Source organism: Saccopteryx bilineata, chromosome 11, assembly GCF_036850765.1.
Source record: "Saccopteryx bilineata isolate mSacBil1 chromosome 11, mSacBil1_pri_phased_curated, whole genome shotgun sequence".
Classification (NCBI taxonomy): Eukaryota; Metazoa; Chordata; class Mammalia; order Chiroptera; family Emballonuridae; genus Saccopteryx; species Saccopteryx bilineata.
In genome coordinates, this window is record NC_089500.1 from 53,545,923 (window position 1) to 53,566,229 (window position 20,307).

A 20,307-nucleotide genomic window follows, 5' to 3' on the forward strand; every position below is an offset into this window, starting at 1 on the left:
GTGAAATTCACATCAATAAAAAAAAAAAAGCAGTAACGACTTTGGCTTGGCTAATACAGAGGCAAAAGCATCATTACAAGGTTACGAAAGTGGAAGAAAATGAGCATTTTCCTCATATGTCTTGTGTATTAAATTACAACTCTTAACAGCGACACAGCTGACATCAACCCTCATGCAATGATTATTTCAGTGTGAAGCACTTCCTCCTCCCTGCCCTAACCTAACTGAAACAGAATGCCAGGCAGCTGTTAACACAGTGACATCCTCACCACCGATTATGGTGCGAGGTTCATCCTCCCCGTGCAGAAACAAGAAAAGTGAAGTTGATATGCATTTTTATATTTGATGCCAGTCGCTAATGTTTCTGCACTTGTTGTCATAAGAGTAATTTGAAAATATAACCAAAATAAGATGTCACATTATATACATGGTAAGAAGAGAGATTATATGGTAAGATTGCTCTTGAAATACATTTTTTTCCTCCCATAAGCATCACAGTCCATCTGCAAATAATAATTTTTTCAAAGTTGTTTTCGCCTCTGTAATTAACAAGTACTGGAAAAAAAAAACCCTGAGCTTTATTTATATCAGGTATTATTAATGAATGCATCTGTTTTAGTATTAAGGAATATCAAAATATTCATGAAAGTTACAAAGAAACAATATATTCTTGAATGTACCTATTATGAAAAATGCTAGGTTTGAGAAATGTACTTATTCAAAGCAACCATTAGAATTTTTTTCTTGGTATTGCTTTGATGTTCGAGGTTTTGCCCTCTTTCTTTTTGAAACAGAAGGAATCTTTTTCATGCCATATGTTTCTGATAAGAAGATGAGATTTCCTTGGCCCTATACTCTATTAGTGCAGAGAGGCACAGCAGCACCCATAATATTCTGATATTCCAAATCACAGGTATGGTAACATTATTTCCTATGCACATTCCTTTAAGTCAACAAGCACTGAAGGGTCCAATGTTTCAAATACAGGATTCTGAACTACAAAAGGAATGTATGCACTCTCTTCCTCATGGCACTTTTTGAGCCAACACTATTACAGTGATTGACCATCAATTTATTATTGCCAACACTAAGTAGGGCGATTTTCGCAAGTGTCTAACGCTAACATATGCTGGACATGACACTTTATTTTATTCTATATGCATTTTGGCTCCCTGGTGCCCAAGGCAGGCAGCTGTCATTTATGTTCAGGCCTCTGCTAATGCTTTCTATAATTCCTGAGGGGCTTCCCAGTCTATAATTAGACTTTCCAGCTGCCACCGTATACGCTGCGCAGCGGAGCTGAGAGTTTCCTGCTTTACAGCATTTCCTAACAAGTCCTCTCAAAGATGGTGCTGATGGGATGACACTGTTTGGAAATCAGCTTGAAGAGCAAATTTAAGCTCTTCAAGCACTTGCCAGGAACAGGTAGGTCTGTTCTACACTGATTTTTTTTTTTTTTTGCATTTTTCTGAAGCTGGAAACAGGGAGAGACAGTCAGACAGACTCCTGCATGCACCCAACTGGGATCCACCCGGCACGCCCACCAGGGGGCGACGCTCTGCCCACCAGGGGGCGATGCTCTGCCCATCCTGGGCGTCGCCATGTTGAGACCAGAGCCACACTAGCGCCTGAGGCAGGGGCCACAGAGCCATCCCCAGTGCCCGGGCCATCTTTGCTCCAATGGAGCCTTGGCTGCAGGAGGGGAAGAGAGAGACAGAGAGGAAGGAGAGGGGGAGGGGTGGAGAAGCAAATGGGCGCTTCTCCTGTGTGCCCTGGCCGGGAATCGAACCCGGGTCCTCCGCACGCTAGGCCGACGCTCTACCACTGAGCCAACCAGCCAGGGCCTGTTCTACACTGATTTTAAAATGAACTCTGAACCAACCGCATGAGTAACTAATTGAGACTAAGCATAAAAAATGGGGAAGTGCGGAACGACACTAGAAACTTCCTAATTCGAGGGTGCAGAGGGCATCAGCACTGAACCAGTTACAATAACTCTTGGCTTTTTACGTAACTCTCCTCTCCAGGCACCGTTGCCGGGATGAACGATGGCACAGCAAGAAGGAAGTAACAGAGAACAGGCCGAAATCTCACCCTGTTTCAAAATAAAGGGCAACAGGGCCAGAAAAGATAGCGTGCAAGTCAAAGACAGCAGAGTCAGTCAAAAAGTAAAAGAGGAAGCCAGTCTTTAAAACAAGGAGAAGTGTGACTTTTAAGAAAATGAAAACATTTTCCAAATGCAGAACACTATCCACTGCCCTGTGAATCTAGTCCAAGTGTTCCTGGGAACAGATGCACAGAAGCAGGTTTGCTCAGCAGGGAAGGACCCGCTACAACTGCTGAGGGAGCCTGCACAGGGGGCCGTCCTCCACATTAGCAAGTCAGGCTGCCCCTGACGAGGTAAGACTACTAAAGGGAACTGCCACTCAAGTGCCCATAAAGTCAGCTACCCTGAGAGCTGAGAACTGATATGAGGCCCTCAGAAGGGTAAGATGCTTTTACAAAAAAAAAAAAAAAGTTTCAAATGCTGCAGATGCTTCTGGTATGCAGAGCACATCTGGACTCCCATCCAAGGCTACACAGTCATACAATTGACAGGGGTTCATCTCCAGAGCAATGATACCCGCCATGACCAGAAACTTCTTAAGCTTGAAAAAATCAAGATAACAACTAAGACCAATGGCTCATCCATTCTGTGGGTTTTCGAAATGGCTAAGGTAAGACAAGATACTTGAAAGCAATATTTAAGGAACGGATGTGAGGGCCAAGTTTCCCTCTCACCTGAGGACCCCCCCCCTAATTATTTATCTCTTTTATCTGAAGAAAGCATCTGGGAATTCCTGTTCCTCTTAACTCTTCTATTGACCAGGGAGAGAATTTCTCAAGTCAGAAATCACGGGTCAAGGAGAGATGAACTATGTCCATGCTCGTACCTGACATGATCAGTTGTTTCCCATGTGACTTTTTCAATAAACTAAAGTGTATTCCTTCTAGTACCAAAAAAGAAGAAACATTTTCATAAAAATAATTGTCAGAATTCCTTACACTCCCCAAACTCCCTAAATCCAAATAGTCAACACCATGAACTTGCAGCATTACCTTTGCTCAGCACGAGGCTACACTATTGTCCTGGGGATCAGCTGGCATAAATCTGAGGAATGTAAACTCAATATCAGCCAAACCAAAACAATAAAACAAATCTGACTTTTTTAAACTCAGCAATCAAAGCTTACATATTTACATTACTACGTATTTCTGTTAACAGAGTTAACCAAGAACTGATTATTATATAAAATCTGATAAGAAGAGTTAAAAATAGATTATGGGAAGCTGTCAACTGCCAGATAATTATATTCCAGAATGCTACTTGCAAAATGGTTACAGAGAGCCAAAAATTCACAGAAATGATGTCGTGAGTTATAGTTAGGCATTAAGGACTGGCCATAGAAGTCTTCAACCAGAATGCAGGTAAGATGATATTTCAGTAGAATCCTGAAAGCCAGCGTGACTCCTTACACTGAGCAGGGACTAGCTGTGAGAGAGCAGGGCTGGGTACTGCTTTCAAAAGAAGTATGTATATCTGTTTGTCGTTCTGGCGCTATTACAAACATTTCAAACAAATCCCTGGCACAATTAGGCACTCAGTATTTATAAGTGAGTGAATGAATTTGAATGTATAAATGGGGAGATGCATGCAATCTGAGAAGCTTACAAGGTGAAGATACCACAGAAGAAATACTCAAAGCATGGCCAAGGAAAGAAGAGAGGAAGGAAGAGGTAGCAGTTACTCCATCAAATGTTCTTGGAATGAGTTAAATCAGGGGTCCCCAAACTACGGCCCGCGGGCCGCATGCGGCCCCCTGAGGCCATTTATCCGGCCCCCACCGCACTTTCAGAAGAGGCAACTCTTTCATTGGTGGTCAGTGAGAGGAGCATAGTTCCCGTTGAAATACTGGTCAGATTGTTGATTTAAATTTACTTATTCTTTATTTTCAATATTGTATTTGTTCCCATTTTGTTTTTTGACTTTAAAATAAGATATGTGCAGTGTGCATAGGGATTTGTTCATAGTTTCTTTTATAGTCCGGCCCTCCAACGGTCTGAGGGACAGTGAACTGGCCCCCTGTGTAAAAAGTTTGGGGACCCCTGAGTTAAATGCACTTAAAAACTAACTGGAGCCCTGGCTAGGTAGTTCAGTTGATTAGAGCATTGTCCTGATATGCTGAGGTGGCAGGTTTGATCCTTGCTCAGGGCACATACAACAAATCAATGCTTCTCTCTCTTTCTCTCTCCCTTCCTCTCTCTCAAAAAAATAAAATCAGTAATAATTTTTTAAAAAGTAAAAATACTCTAAAAAAATTAACTAACTTTTAAACTAAAAACGTTTCCCTCTTACTTTACTGGAGTCTCAGTATGTCTCCACAGAAAATACAGAGTCAAGTTTTGGGGTTATTCCCCCAGAATGTTCTGGGCATAGTCAAGCATACATATGTGTACAAACTCCTCTCTTTTAAACAAAAGAGAGGTGTCTTATGCCCACGGTTCAGCACCATGCTTTTTTCCATCAGCACCACAAGGCATAGTCCCCAACTCCCATCTTTCTTCTTTAAGACTCCTGACACCATCCTCTTGTTATATCCCCCCTACCTCACTGACTGTTCTCATTTGGTTTTGGTTTGTAGATAATGGATTTATCTGGTCTTTGCAAAGACTAACCTACCTCATGGCCACCACCCTCCTTTACCTAGATCACTACTACACTGAGCTCCTAACACAGGGGTCGGGAACATTTTTGGCTGAGAGAGCCATGAATGCCACATATTTTAAAGTGTAATTCCATGAGAGCCATACAATGACCCGTGTACGTTACGCATTATCCAATAAAAATTTGGTGTTGTCCTGGAGGACAGCTGTGATTGGCTCCAGCCACCCGCAACCATGCACATGAGTGGTAGGAAATGGATTGTAATACATGGGAATGTTTTATATTTTTAATGTTATTATTTTTTTATTAAAGATTTATCTGTGAGCCAGATGCAGCCATCAAAAGAGCCACATCTGGTTCGCGAGCCACAGGTTCCCGACCCCTGTCCTAATTAGTCTCCCTGGCCCTCTATCGCCCTCTACATGGAGTCTATTCTTTTTTTTTTTTTTTTTTTTAAGTGAGAGGAGAGGAGATAGTGAGTCAGACTCCCATATGCGCCCCAACAAGCATCCACCCAGCAACTCCGGTCTAGGGCCAATGCATGAGTCAACCGAGCTATTTCTAGTGCCTGAGACTGACCACTAGGACCAATAATCTATCCTCAGTCCCCAGGGTTGATGCTAGGACCAACTAAGCCACTGGCTGAGGGAGGAGAAGAGAGAGAAGGAGTGAAGCAGTTGGTGACTTCTCTTGCATGCCCTGATAGGGAATCAAATTCCTGACATCCATACTCTGGGCTGACGCTCTACCTACTGAGCCACTTAACAAGGCAATTCTATTCTTTACACATCGTCAGGTCACGGATTCCTCTACTCTGAATCCTCCAACCATTCATTGCCTTCAGAGAAGCCACAGCAGTATCACACGAGGCCCTATTTCTCCTCTGGACTGACTGCCTGTTACTCTCCTTGTTGCCACTTCCGCCACACTGTCCTCCTCGCTGCTCCTAAAGCTACCAGGCCCATCCCCACCTCACACAACACCGGAGCGCATTTCCCACCCACAACCAGGGGCCTCCCTTGCCCATCAGGGCTCTGCTCAATGCTTTTTCCTAAACTCTCCCCTAACTGCACTCTAAAATTCCAATCCCCCTTCCTACTCCTCTGCCCTGCTTTATTTTTCCCTGTAACACTTACCAGACCCCCCACATTCTATATCTATTTATTGTTTATTTTCTGTTTTTCACTGCTAGAGTAGAGGCTTCAGGACTGCAAGAATTTTTACTTGCTTGTTCCCTGATCCACCTCCAGTTCCCAGAATAATGCCCAGCTCTCAGTGACAGGCACTCAGTGAATATTTGCTGAACGAACTAATGAATGAGCAACATATTTTGAATACGATTTCTTAACAGTTTCCTCTTAGATGGAAAATATTATCTCCTTGCATTAAACACTGACGGCTGTCTGCTGTGCGACGTGGGCATTTGTGCAATCGGTCCTTTCCTGAGGGGCATTTAGTTTTTTCCTGTTCTTTCATTACTTAGACACAACACTGTGAAAAACATCCTTCCACATGGACAGATATTTGCAGATAAAAAGGAGCAAGTATTGAAATGAAAAAAATTTGAGCTTTTTCTTTTGATACAAATATCTTAAAAGTTAACAATAAGCAGACGCTCACTAAAAAGTGTCAGAACCCACTTGTTCAGCAAATTAGCAAGCAATCTGCTTGGCAAAGACATCGGCTTGGATGCGTGTCAAGAGACATCCCGCAGTGAATTATTACAATAAAATTATAGGGTTGATAAGGGGGGAAAATTGCAGGGAAAACGCCTCACGCTAAGCTTTGAAAGCAGAAAAACATGACTCAAACAACAACTCTTCAACAGTTGTCTCTCGGTGGAGACACACACCACGTTCCCAGCGGAACCTGTCCAGGTCGCAGAGTGCTGGGTGTGGCCCGTCCACAGGTCCAGAAGCAGACACGCACACGGATGTTTCGGGGAAGACTGGGAAAGAGCTCAGAACCGGCAGCACGGTTTGGGAAATCGACGGTGAAGGGACTCTCTCTTCTACAGTCCTGTTCCTCTACTCACCAACACCTCATTTACTCCATGTCATTGCCCACTCTTCTCCATTTCAAAAATTCTAAGGAGCCCTGGCCGGTTGGCTCAGCGGTAGAGCGTCGGCCTGGCGTGCGGGGGACCCGGGTTCGATTCCCAGCCAGGGCACATAGGAGAAGCGCCCATTAGCTTCTCCACCCCCACCCCCTCCTTCCTCTCTGTCTCTCTCTTCCCCTCCCGCAGCCAAGGCTCCATTGGAGAAAGATGGTCCGGGCACTGGGGATGGCTCCTTGGCCTCTGCCCTAGGCGCTAGAGTGGCTCTGGTCGCGGCAGAGCGACGCCCCAGATGGGCAGAGCTTCGCCCCCTGGTGGGCGTGTGGGGTGGATCCCGGTCGGGCGCATGCGGGAGTCTGTCTGACTGTCTCTCCCCGTTTCCAGCTTCAGAAAAATACAAAAAAAAAAAAATTCTAAGGAAGGGTAACGTAGTTATCACGTAGTAACCAAGAACTGCTACTCCTAAATAAGTCGAGTGCCCAGAGTAGAGGTTGGTTCCTCCGAATCTGAAATCTTTTTCCAAAGGAAGCCGCTGAAGCCACCAGTTCCAGGTAATCCCTTGCCTTCGGGTTCCTCAGGGGGGCTCTTGAGGAGCAATGCTAGGACCTCCACCTCGTAGCTGGGGGACACCCTTGCCAGCGTCTTCTCCTGAGTTACTTAGGATCTCTGCTGGAGGTGATGTTGTGATTGTCTTACAATCAACTGTGAGATCCGTCCAAACACACAGGATAGTCTGTTTTTCCTTTGGAAGAATTTGCCGTTTTCTGCCTTAGAAACAGATTCAGGCCTGACCAGGCGGTGGCGCAGTGGATAGAGCGTCGGACTGGGATGCCGAGGACCCAGGTTCGAGACCCCGAGTTCGCCAGCTTGAGCGTGGGCTCATCTGGTTTGAGCAAAGCTCACCAGCTTGGACCCAAGGTCGCTGACTTGAGCAAGGGGTTACGCAGTCTGCTGAAGGACCACGGTCAAGGCACATATGAGAAAGCAACCAATGAACAACTAAGGTGTCGCAATGTGCAACGAAAAACTAATGACTGATGCTTCTCATCTCTCCATTCCTGTCTGTCCCTGTCTTCTATCCATCTCTCTGACTCTCTTGCTGTCTTTGTAAAAAACAAAACAAGACAAAAAAACAAAAACAAATAGATTCAGCTCAGTAATCACTGATAATTTTTCTTCTAGTAGTTACCCGAAGCTCTAACTGTTCAGTCTTTAAAGAAATACTTGAATGATGAATATCATGATCTGTAATGCAGAGCGCTATGCACAGGGTGGTAAGACCAAGCAACCCAAACCTAAAACGTCTGTGAGGATGAAGGCAGCAAACGCTGCTCAGAAAGGGGCTGCTCCGTCTTCTTGAGGCAAGAGCAGGGTTTGCCCAGGCTACTGGGTGCACTTCCTGTTGTGCCGCAGGGCTTTATGATACACTAAGAACAATGCATAGTAATCCACAATGTTTCAGAGGCATCAAATGAGAGATGCATCCAAAATAAATATCATTCAAATCATCGAGAAAATAAGGCCAAATAAAGTAGGTCAGTGGATTTGCTTCCGAGTTGTGTAAGCTGGGCACCCAGAAGAGACGACGATCAAGCCGCCTGCCTCACACGAGAGCAGGTGAGCCAGGTCAGGGCAGGGAAGCACCTTCCATGAACTAAAACACTCTGGCTAGAAAACACCATAGTATGATCATGTATTTTCCATAGAAATGTTCTTTTCTTCTGAGGTGACTGCCAATCAAATAAAAAATAAGTAAGAAATAACAAACTGTTCCTCCACTTAAAATATCTTCCAAGAATTCAAACCCAATGTCTTCCATGACCAAAATGCTAAGGACTATCTAATAATTTACATGTGAGATATGATTAATAACAAAACAGGTAGCAGCACTTTAAATTAGCTTGCCCTCAACTATGTTACTCAGAATAACACTCTTATTGACATCCGTTATTTAGGGGAACAAAATTAGGAAAGGCTGCACTAATTAACTTTGGTTTTATATCCCTTCCAGGTCATATCACTAATGCGCCCCTCCTCACCTCCCAAGGGAAATACTATAAAGCTCAAACTTCTCAGGATTTACAGACTGGAGATCGTATGGACCTAACAAAAGTGCTGCAGGCTGAGAGGTAACAGAAGGTCAGACTGGAGTACAAGATCCAAAGGACAGAGATTTCTCTGTGTTTTTGTTCACTGCTATACAGAAAAGTGTCTGGCACATTAGAGGTACTCAAGAAACATTTGGTGAATAAGTGAATGAAAGTAAATGACAAACTCAGCTGGCACTCAGAATATTATTGTGATTAACTTGGTCATAAAATATTGAAATATTGAAAACTAATTTCAATATTACCCACGGAAAAAAATGTAGTCATAATATATAATATTAACAGTGAAAATATTAGCTTGTAGCAAGAATGCAATTAAACATTATCAAACAATGAGCCTCAGGAGGTTGTTTACAAATAAAAGAGTTATCTTTGTAGAACAGAAACATTTATTCCTTTCACACCAAATGGATGTTTACAGTTACAGTATAATAAAAATAAAACCAATGTCTTATTTGTTGCTATAAAGAGTGATCCAGATGAAAAAGTATTTGTCATGCAAGGTATACTCAAAAGACTATCTTTTAGAGACTGCATATATTTTATATTTTTGTACTTAGCTTCAAAAACATACAAGCGCAGCCTTCAGCCTTGCAACATAAAATTTCATTAGAGTTCACATCCTCATAGCAACACAACTAGTCCCTTAATTTTTTGACCCATGTCTAATTTCAATGAGTTGAAAAAAGTGACTAAAATTACACTCAAATCATCCGAATTGAAGCCAAATCTTTTTTTTTTTTTTTTTTTTTAGAGAGGAGAGAGACAGAGAGGGAGAGAGAGGAGAGAGAGACAGAGAGAGAGAAAGGGGGAGGAGCTGGAAGCATCAACTCCCATATGTGCCTTGACCAGGCAAGCCCAGGGTTTCGAACCGGCGACCTCAGCATTTCCAGGTCGACGCTTTATCCACTGCACCACCACAGGTCAGGCCTGAAGCCAAATCTTAAACAATGAATTCGTAACAAAACAAACCTACAGATACAAAACCCTACAGATAACAGACATATTTTCCATTTTACTATTGTACAATGTGCCATAAATCACATTATACAGACTATATCTTAATGTTGAAAGAGAAGTAATACAAAGAACCTAGTATCAAAAAATCATTGAGTTTAGCAAACAGGAATATATAAAATGCATATTCCCATTAAAACCTTTCATAAAGACAGACATATATACTGTATGCATTATACAAGGGCCACAAATGTCCTGAAAAGCAGTGGTTTTAGATTTCACAAACTGGTAAGCTGACATTATTGAATGTGAGATGGTGTTAGACGTGACTACTGAAGCAAAAATTATCCATAATGGCTTCCAAATAGCTTCCAAATAGAAGCTACTCAGACACGGATTCCCTTCATGTTCTCCCATTTCACAAGTTTCTTTTTAATTCCACCTCTCATAGCCTTCTCTTCACGAATTCACCTTCTCTTCCTCAGATTTAAATTTGATTTAAACTGAGCTTTTGTCAAGTATAACACTCTAAATTGGAAAAGAAATGATACAAATTAATTATGTACAATGTTGCAAAATAAAACACAATTTTTCTCCATTTGAATTTTTAAAATAGATCTTAAAAAAATTTTAATACCTGTAGGTATAAGCTTGTTAAGTGACCTTTTTTGAGAAGGATTGTCCAAGATCACGTTCTTACTATTTTTTGTCTTTTAAAAATATTTTCTTTAAAACAAAAGATTTAAAAATATGTATATATCTTTATAATACCCTACAAACAGATATCTAAGTATATATTTTACACATATGATTTATATGAATATATGTACATCTAAAATATTAATTCATTTAATTCTTACAGCAAACCTATAAAGTGGGTACTATTCTTCCCAAATGAAGAAATTGATGCATAAAGAGGTTACTTAACCTTCCTCTCACACAATAATTGACTGGGCTCTTTACTATTCTATTATACTGCTAACAGGTACGTTCCTACCATCCTTCGTTAGCAAATAGAAACAAAAAAATATTTTTTGCCATTACCAAAATATAAACAAAATTATTTAGGCCATTCCCACTGGTCATCCGCAGGAAACCAGGCAGCTCCAGATGCAGCTGGGATTCTCCTTTTGCTAGAACATAATCTCATCTCTATGGACACCATGTTTTCTGAGCCAAGCAAGAAAGCCACCTTCCTCTCCTTCCACTACTCAGAAATTTAAGGCCACCTTTCCTCTTTCCATATAGAAAAGTCTGGGGGAGGATATGTTGTGCTGGCCTGGACCAAACACCCATGAACAGAAAGAGGAGCGTGACTGGCAAGATCTGGACCACCTGCCTACCAGTTTATCCAGGGAGCAGGCAACCTCCCCTGACAGCCCTAAATAACCACAAGAAAAGAGTGAGGAGTAGTTCTCCACAGCACTGGAGAAGAGGCGCTGGTCAGACTGAAAGATGCCCGCAATACAGTTCACACAGTGAGATCGGTTTTCTAGCTTATTTCAGTTTTTCACTGTTAACCATGAACTGTAGGAAACCCAGTGTTCACAACAGTTATGCCCTATTTCATTTCATTCCAGGGTACATATATTCAAAGAAAACATTTCCAGGTTATCTTGTCATTCCATTTAAAATGATATGCAAAAGCAAGAGCAGCCAACTAACAAAATCCCCCTCTTCCGTGCCCTTTCTTACATTTGCTCCTTGCTGGGCCCAGGAAGAGCAGGGCCTGCCAGCCCAGGGGGTGGCCATGAACTTAACCACCAGACAACCAAAGCAATGAGCAGTCTCTGCAGGAGGGATACCCCGGCCTAGGAAACTTTCACATGGACCCAGCACTGCTCGATGGACTGGCATTTTGAAATCAACTCTATAAAGTATTAGTAATATTAACAATAATCCTCATAGTCACACAATAAGACTGACTTGACTACAATTCCCAATATGGAAATGCTCGTGCACATAAGCTTCACATAAACTCAGTGAGGCTAGTTATTACTAGCAGTACTTTACAGGTGGAGAATAGGTTAAGAGACACTAGACAACTTGCCTATGATTGCTCTATTAGTAAAAAAGTGACTGAGCTGGGCTTAAACGTAGAGATTATATATTATGTAAAGCACCGGTTCTCAACCTGTGGGTCGCGACCCCGGCGACCCCTGTGTTTTGGTCGTGCGACCCCCGCAGGGGGGGTCGTGACCCACAGGTTGAGAACCGCTGATGTAGAGGTAATTTACAGAATATCACAAATCTGATCTAAAATTTCCACACTGATTATAATACATATAAATATCATATACATATTATAATCACAATACATACGCCTGGTTAGTATATATAGAAATTATGCACGTAATAATATAAAACATTTGAAGTGGTATATCTCCTTAGAACTTAAAGATCTAAGGAGAATGATTTTAGAGCGCACACGTCTTCTAAATCTTCTGTTACTAGAGAATATCTAAATTGACATCTACTCTACTACTCAGTCAACTTCCCTTTATAGGCAGATGCCTTAAAATCATTGCAAGACCCTTAGTACTGCTTATAAGAAAATACCTTCTGTAGGAGAAACAATCAATGAATATTGAATGCTTATGAGGGTTGTAATGATACTGGTATTTCTACTGAAATGTTTTCAACCTCATCCCTTTTTCACTATCAGATAAAAGAACACCAAGAAAGAAGACAGCTCTATTTAGCAATTCCACTTCACTAGAAAGTCATAAAAACAATTATCTGTATTATTAAGGACTCTTTAAAAGGAGCTTCAAAACATCAGATTTGCTGATCCAGGCCTGAGACAGAATCCTGACTGCTCATGTTGAAGAACAGAATAGATTCAAATTGAGTAATGGTTGTTATCAGACATCTTCAACTCAGTTACACCAAATACAGACACACTCAAAGAAATGTACACCTGTATGTCTTGGTAAATCTATTGGTGTGGGTCAAGGGTAGTCAACCTTTTTATACCCACCGCCCACTTTTGTATCTCTGTTAGTAGTAAAATTTTCTAACCGCCCATCGGTTCCACAGTAATGGTGATTTATAAAGTAGGGAAGTAACTTTACTTTATAAAATTTATAAAGCAGAGTTACAGCAAGTTAAAACATATAATAATAATTACTTGCCAAGTACTTTATGTCGGATTTTCGCTAATTTGGCAGAATAAATCTTTATAAAACAACTTACTATAGTCAAATCTATCTTTTTATTTATACTTTGGTTGCTCTGCTACCACCCACCATGAAAGCTGGAACGCCCACTAGTAGGCAGTAGGAACCAGGATGACTACCACTGATGTGGGTCATCAAATGAAGTGGTTCCCAAAGAATAATGATGGAGGGTGCGAGTCCCCCACCTTCAGTTATTTGAAAATTTCTAAGTTGATATCTTTACCACTCAATCAATTCCCCTTTATCAACCACACACATTCAACTCATCACACTGATTTTAGAGCCACACCCAAGTACAAGTCACTGTTAGCACAAGATGAAAAGCATTTAATATGAACTAAAAACAAACTTAATATGAAAAGAGATCATTTAATTTCACCACAGCATTCTGAGTGCCTGGGGCTAGATAAAAGAGAAATTTGGATCTCTACCCTCCAAAAGTCTAGACATGATACTCAGAGTTAGAGGAAAATTTAATTTAAGCTTCCTTTTGGGTAAGAAATTCTTCAAAACTCAGTTATAAGTGACATTTCCAATAGGAAAACACAAATATCTATCTTTATACCTATAATTTCCCACAGTCGTCCAAATGAAAAATTATTATTCATGTCTCTTTAATTAGAATGCATGCCTAATCAGAATCTCACTTGTCTATTCGGTGTTTAACTGAAGAACTCAGAATTAAAAACCAACCGCACTTTGATTTCCCCAGCACTGAATACAAAGAGGGAAAACAAGAGGTGTGCAAATTATTTCCCAAATTACAAGACAATGGAATATTCATTAGTAAGGGAAAAAACCCTGTTTACCTTGACTGCTAAGATTAGAAAGAAAAGAAGGGGGCAGGCCAGATGGTATGTCTGGGAAAGTATTAACAATGTGGAAGTGTTAACTCAGGGGGAAGCCTACAATTACTATAATGAGCATAGAGCATCCCAAGTCCGAGTTAATTGAAAATGACCAGAACCCAACTGTCGCCCTGGGAAGATGGCTTATCCTACTGGTCAGGGAAACAAGATTTCGGTCCATCACACAGACCAGCTCTTTTCTGTCCCGAGCAGCTCCTGAGGCTACTCAGACTTGTCTTCTCATCAGGAGCCTCACACTTTAAGGTTATATTTACAATTCAAAGTTAAGTCACCTTTAACGACCATATCCATTAAATAAAATGTTCACGATTCATCTAGAATTTTCCTTCATAAGTTCACGGGATTGTTTGTTATATTTTAAAGAATTCCATTTAAATGCTTACTGAGCACCTATTAAGTGCCTGGCACTGTCCTAAGAGCTGGCGTACAAGGCAGTGAACAAAACAGAGAGAAGCCCTGTCCTCACAAAGCTAATCTTTTGGTTGAGGGAGACACGCAACCAACCTATGTAAAATATGTAGTAATATAAAGACATGTAAACAATGGAGGGAAACAAGTCGCGTTCAACAGGGTGAAGTGGTGGTGGTGGGGTCTGAGCAAGGTGCTAGCTGTGTAAATGCACTGAGGAGAATGCCCCAGGCCAAGGGGACATACAGCAAGTACCATGTCTGTCTTGAGGTGGAAGCATAACCCTGATCAAGATGAGCAAGGAAGTCATGAACCTGGATTAAAGCATCCAGTCTTCACTAACAAGAAATGTACTATGGAATATGACAGCTGCAGACACAACAGAGACAAATGTAACGCTGAATGAGAAGAAGCAAGATGCAGAAGGACACAGCATACCAGTTAAAGGTTTTTAAAAATTTTTTACTGAATCGATTGGGGTGACATTGGTTAATAAAATTATATATATTTCTGGCTTGCAGTCTTTATAATACATCATCTGTACCAATGTTTTTTACTTAACCATTAAAAACAATACCACAAACTGAGCAATATATAAATAGTGATTTGTAAAGAATACAGAAATTTCATGGTTATAATAAACACAATCAGAAGAGTAGCCACTCCTGGGGGGGCAGGGACAGTTGTGGAGGACTTGGGGGAGAGTAAGCGATTTGGGGCCATGTTCGGTATTTAAGTTGGATGTTGGGTATACTGGCGGTCATTATACTATCATTCAACCTTTTGTATGTCAGAAACATTTCACACTGTTGTTTACAGAAGAATCCTCAACCCTATCTCAGCATCCTCTGATTTCTCAGTTAACCATCCATGGGTCATTTTGGTGTTTATCTTTGAGTAACGGACAAGACAGCACCAATATTTTTGTTCAACTATGATCAAAAATATTTTATCACCAGTAGCATCATTTCTGTTACCCTAAAGAGAAAGGGAGTAAATTAAGGTAATAAAAAAGCTGTCACCCCTTTCCTGACACTCTGAAACTACACATTAGGTCCTTTTATGGTCTGCATAAAAGAAAATATGGCAAATCTAGGTTTAGCATTTTTAAACTAAGCTGTCTGTCACAATTTTAAATACAGCCTCTTATCTACATAGGAGGTAGGTATTTTTAGCAATGCCACCTTTGCTTACCAATGTACTTCTTAAGAAAAGGGAAACAGCACAGACAAAACCCATACATCTGTGTCACACCTCACCTGCGCTTCCCGTTTCCCAGCAGCATCTGGTCTGCTGCTAGGCGGGTGTGCACCAGCTCCCCCCCTCCTGCCTCACTCCTCCACCCACCGCATCTGTTCCATCCTCAGGATGCACTGGGGAGGTGGAGACAAAGCTGGGAAGCAGGAGAACCTGTGCACAACAGGGGAAGGCAGTCCTATTCTCTGAGCTCCTTCCTGTGAGGTCACCAACATCACTGCAACTAAACGCAAAATCGCACGCCAGGCCAGGGGTCCACTCCCCGTCTCCCTCACCACCAAGCCTCAAACTGTCCCTTCCTAAACATTTTCAGTTGATTCAGTTCCCTCTATCTCTACCACCCCTTCCTCAGTTCAGACAACCCTTAATTCTTCCCTGGATAGTAATGCCGCTGCTGGCTGTTGAGTACTTACTATGCTCAAAGAACTTATACACACACAGGTTTGCTGAAATGATTGCTATATTGTGAAGTGGTTATTTATATCAGTGATAGTCAACCTGGTCCCTACCGCCCACTAGTGGGCGTTCCAGCTTTCATGGTGGGTGGTAGGGGAGCAACCAAGGTATAAATAAAAGGATAGATTTAACTATAGTAAGTTGTTTTATAAAGATTTATTCTGCCAAACTTAGCGAAAATCTGACATAAAGTACTTGGCAAGTAATTATTATTATATGCTTTAATTTGCTGTAACTCTGCTTTATAAATTTTATAAAGTACAGTTACTTCCCTACTTTATAAATCACCATTACTGTGGAACTGGTGGGCAGTTAGAAAATTTTACTACTAACAGAGATACAAAAGTGGGCGGTAGGTATAAAAAGGTTGACTACCCCTGATTTATATGTTATAGAAAAAATAAAGTTTTAAGGTTAAGAATTTCCTACAAAGCTATACTGCCTCGGAGTCAGAATTTATTAATGAGTTTACTGATTCATTCATTCACTCAAAAAAAAAAGGACTCAATAACAGTAATTTTAACTATAATTGAGTTATTGTCTTTTAAAAAGTAAATTCCCTAAATTACTACAACAGTCAAATAAGTTTCCTAAAAATCACACTTCACCATGCCATGTCACCCAACAAGGCAAAACTTTTCACTGGTTCCACACAACCCTCAGGAAGACATGGTTCTCAGGGTGCCAAACCCGGACCTCAGATCCCACCCTGGCCCCACGGCCCGGATGCGTCCCGCTCCTTAGCCAGATGTGGTTGCTTTCAACTGCTTGCAGTGACCGAGCTCCTTTCCTTTGGCCTTTGTACATGCTGCTCAATCACCTCAAAAACCTCCCCTCTGGCTTCCCCGAGACCTTTCAGGCCTCCTCCCTTCTCCATCATGTGCCACCTCCAGATCTCAGGTTGGACCCCTCCGCCCATGACTGCACACCCCAGGGTCTGGGGCTCATTTTGTGCCCCAGCTGCCCTATCACAGCGTGTGTCATAGTGACTGTGACCGCCAAGCAGGCAATTTCTAATCTCTGTGCACTGGGTGACAGGGAGCCCCATGACAGTAGGCTCTATGGTTCATGTGGTTCACCGTGCTGTCACCGGTACCCACACAGGGCTGGCACATAGTAAGTACTCAGGATATACTCCATTATTAAGAGTACAAATGAAGGTACAATTGTCAGAGCATGAAAGATATCAAAGGTGTTGTTCCTTCCCCTAAATGTTTGCCATCTTAATGCCCTAAATACTGTCGATTATTATCATACTCATCTTCAAAGTTCAGAAAGTTCTTTCATATCACGGTAATTCTGTAGCAAATAGAACGGGGTTGTTCTGTACATTTATACTTGAGTTTATGTCTCTCAGAGGTTTAGCGACTTGTTTTAGTCAAGTCATAAGTAAACTCATGGCTTTGAACATGACTCTCATGTATACCCAAGGGATACTTTAAAAAGATGAGTTGGGACACAAAGTTCTGGATTCTGATTAACTAGAGTTGCAGCTTAATGTGCGCCGGGATCAGAGGCAGACACAGTTTTGTAAGCACTGAAACTTTACCCATCTGCATCTAAGGAAAAGATTAGAAAGTTACAAATTCAACTGAAGCACAAGTTTCATTAGTTTCATGAGAAGTCCACCTCTATGAGGGATAGTACAAGAAACTGAACAAGAAAATAGAAAATGTATTTTTTTTCTTGATAAAATGAGCACTTTTATTGATATGAAAATGTTTTAATTAAAACATTGAAATTCCACAGAAAATTAACATTATTGGGTACAAAATCTTTTTTTATTGATTTTAATTATATTTACATAGATTCTAGTGTTGCCCCAAATGCATCCCCCTTCCCCTGTATTCCCCTCAAAATCTCCCTCTCCCCCCTCCCCGTAGCACCCACCCCCCTTCCCTTCAGGTTTATCCCATCCTATCATCCCCTTTCCCTCTGTCCTTTTTTCCTCTGGTCCCTTGGATCCCTCCTCTGTCTCAATTCTGTTCTTCAGTTCACATTGTACATTGGATTCCTCAAATGAGTGAGGTCATATGATATTTTTCTTTTTCTGTCTGGCTATTTCACTTAACATAATAGTTTCCAGGTCCATCCATGTTGTCGCAAAAAGTAAGATTTCCTTCTATTCCATGGTCCCATAGTATCCATTGTATATTATGTACCACTGCTTTTTAATCCACTCGTCCACTGACGGACTCTTGGGCTGTTTCTAGATCTTCACTATTGTGAACAATGGTGGTGCCATAAACATGGAGGTGCATTTCCCCTTTTCAAACAGTGCTATGGTGTTCTTGGGGTATATTCCTAACAGTGGGATAGCTGAGTCAAAAAGCAGTTCGATTTTTAATTTTTTGAGGAATCTCCATACTGTTTTCCACAGTAGCTGCACCAGTCTGCATTCCCACCAGCAGTACAGGAGGGTTCCCTTTTCTCCACATCCTCACCAGCACTTATTCTGTGTTGTTTTGTTGATGAGCCCCATTCTTATTGGTGTGAGATAATATCTCATTGTGGTTTTAATTTGCATTTCTCTAATGATTAGTGATGTTGAGCATTTTTTCATATGCCTATTGGCTATCTGTATGTCCTCTTTGGAGACGTGTCTATTCATTTCTTTTGCCCATTTTTTTTTATCCGATTGTTTATATTCCTGGTGTTTAGTTTTACAAGTTCTTTATAATTTTTGGTTATTAACCCCTTATCAGATGTATTGTAAAATATGTTCTCTCCCATTGTGTACTTTGTCTTTTTATTCTATTCTTATTGTCTTTAGCTGTGCAAAAGCTTTTTAGTTTGATATAGTCCCATTTGTCTATCCTGTCTTTTATTTCCCTTACTCGTGGAGATAAATCAGCCAATATATTGCTGCGAGAGATGTCGGGAAAGCTAACTGCCTATGTTTTCTTTTAAGACGCTTATGGTTTCATGGCTTACATTTAAGTCTTTTATCCATTTTGAGTTTATTTTTGTAAATGGTGTAAGTTGCTGGTCTAGTTTCATTTTTTTGCAGGTAGCTGTCCAAGTTTCCCAGTACCATTTGTTGAAGAGGCTGTCTTTACTCCAATATATGCTCTTCCCTCCTTTGTCAAATATCAGTTGTCCATAAAGGTGTGGGTTTATTTCTGGGTTCTCTGTTCTGTTCCATTGATCTATATGACTGTTATTATGCCAATAACAAGCTGTTTTGAGTACAATGGCCTTGTAGTATAACTAGAAATCAGGAAGTGTAATACCTCCCACTTTATTTTTCTTTTTCAAGATTACTGAGGCTATTCGTGTTCTTTTTTGGTTACTTGTTCTATATCTTTGAATAGTTGTTCTATATCTTTGAAGTATGTCATTTGTATTTTAGTTGGTATTGCATTGAATTTATAAATTGCGTTTGGGTAATATAGACATGTTAATGATGTTTATTATTCCTAACTATGAGCATGGTATATGTTCCCACTTGTTTGTATCTTCCTTGATTTCTTTTATCAACGCTTTATAATTTTCTGAATACAAGTCTTTAATTCCCTTGGTTAAATTTACTCCTAGGTACTTTATTTTTTTGTTGTTGTTGCAATAGTGAAGGGGATTGTTTCCTTCATTTCTCTTTCTGACAGTTCATTGTTGGTGTATAAAAATGCCTCTGATTTCTGAGTATTAATTTTATATCCTACCACCTTGCTGAATTCATTTATCAGGTCCAGTAGTTTTTTGACTGAGACTTTAGGGTTTTCTATATAAAATATCATATCATCTGCAAATAATGATAGTTTTACTTCTTCTTTTCCAATTTGGATGCCTTTGATTTCTTCTTCTTGTCTGATTGCTGTGGCTAGGACTTCCAGAACTATGTTGAATAAGAGTGGTGAAAGGGGGCACCCCTGCCTTGTTCCTGATCTTAAGGGGATTGCTTTTAATTTTTGACCATTGATTATGTTATTGGCTATGGGTTTGTCGTAGGTGGCCTTTATCATGTTGAGGTGTGTTCTCTGTATTCCCACTTTGCTGAGAGTTTTGATCATAAATGGGTGCTGGATTTTATCAAATGCTTTTTCTGCATCTATTGAAATTATCATGTGGTTTTTCTCCTTCCTTTTGTTTATGTGATGAGTCACATGATTGATTTGCAAATATTGTACCAGCCTTGCCTCCCCAGAATAAATCCCACTTGATCATGGTGTATGATTTTTTTTCATATATTGCTGGATCCGGTTGACTAATATTTTGTTGAGGATTTTAGCATCTAGATTCATCAGGGATATTGGCTTATAATATTCTTTTTTTGTGTTGTCTTTGCCTGGTTTTGGAATCAGAATTATGCTTG

The 20,307-nt window shown here is 40.8% G+C and overlaps 1 protein-coding gene and 1 non-coding gene across 3 annotated transcripts in view; both read right to left on the reverse strand.

Moving 5' to 3' along the window:
- Positions 1 to 20,307, reverse strand: part of EPB41L3 (erythrocyte membrane protein band 4.1 like 3) — a 280,869-nt gene that overhangs the window by 145,849 nt on the left and 114,713 nt on the right. The window lies entirely within an intron of this gene.
- Positions 1,769 to 1,844, reverse strand: TRNAA-AGC (transfer RNA alanine (anticodon AGC)). The gene has a single exon. It is a non-coding gene; the product is annotated as a tRNA-Ala (tRNA).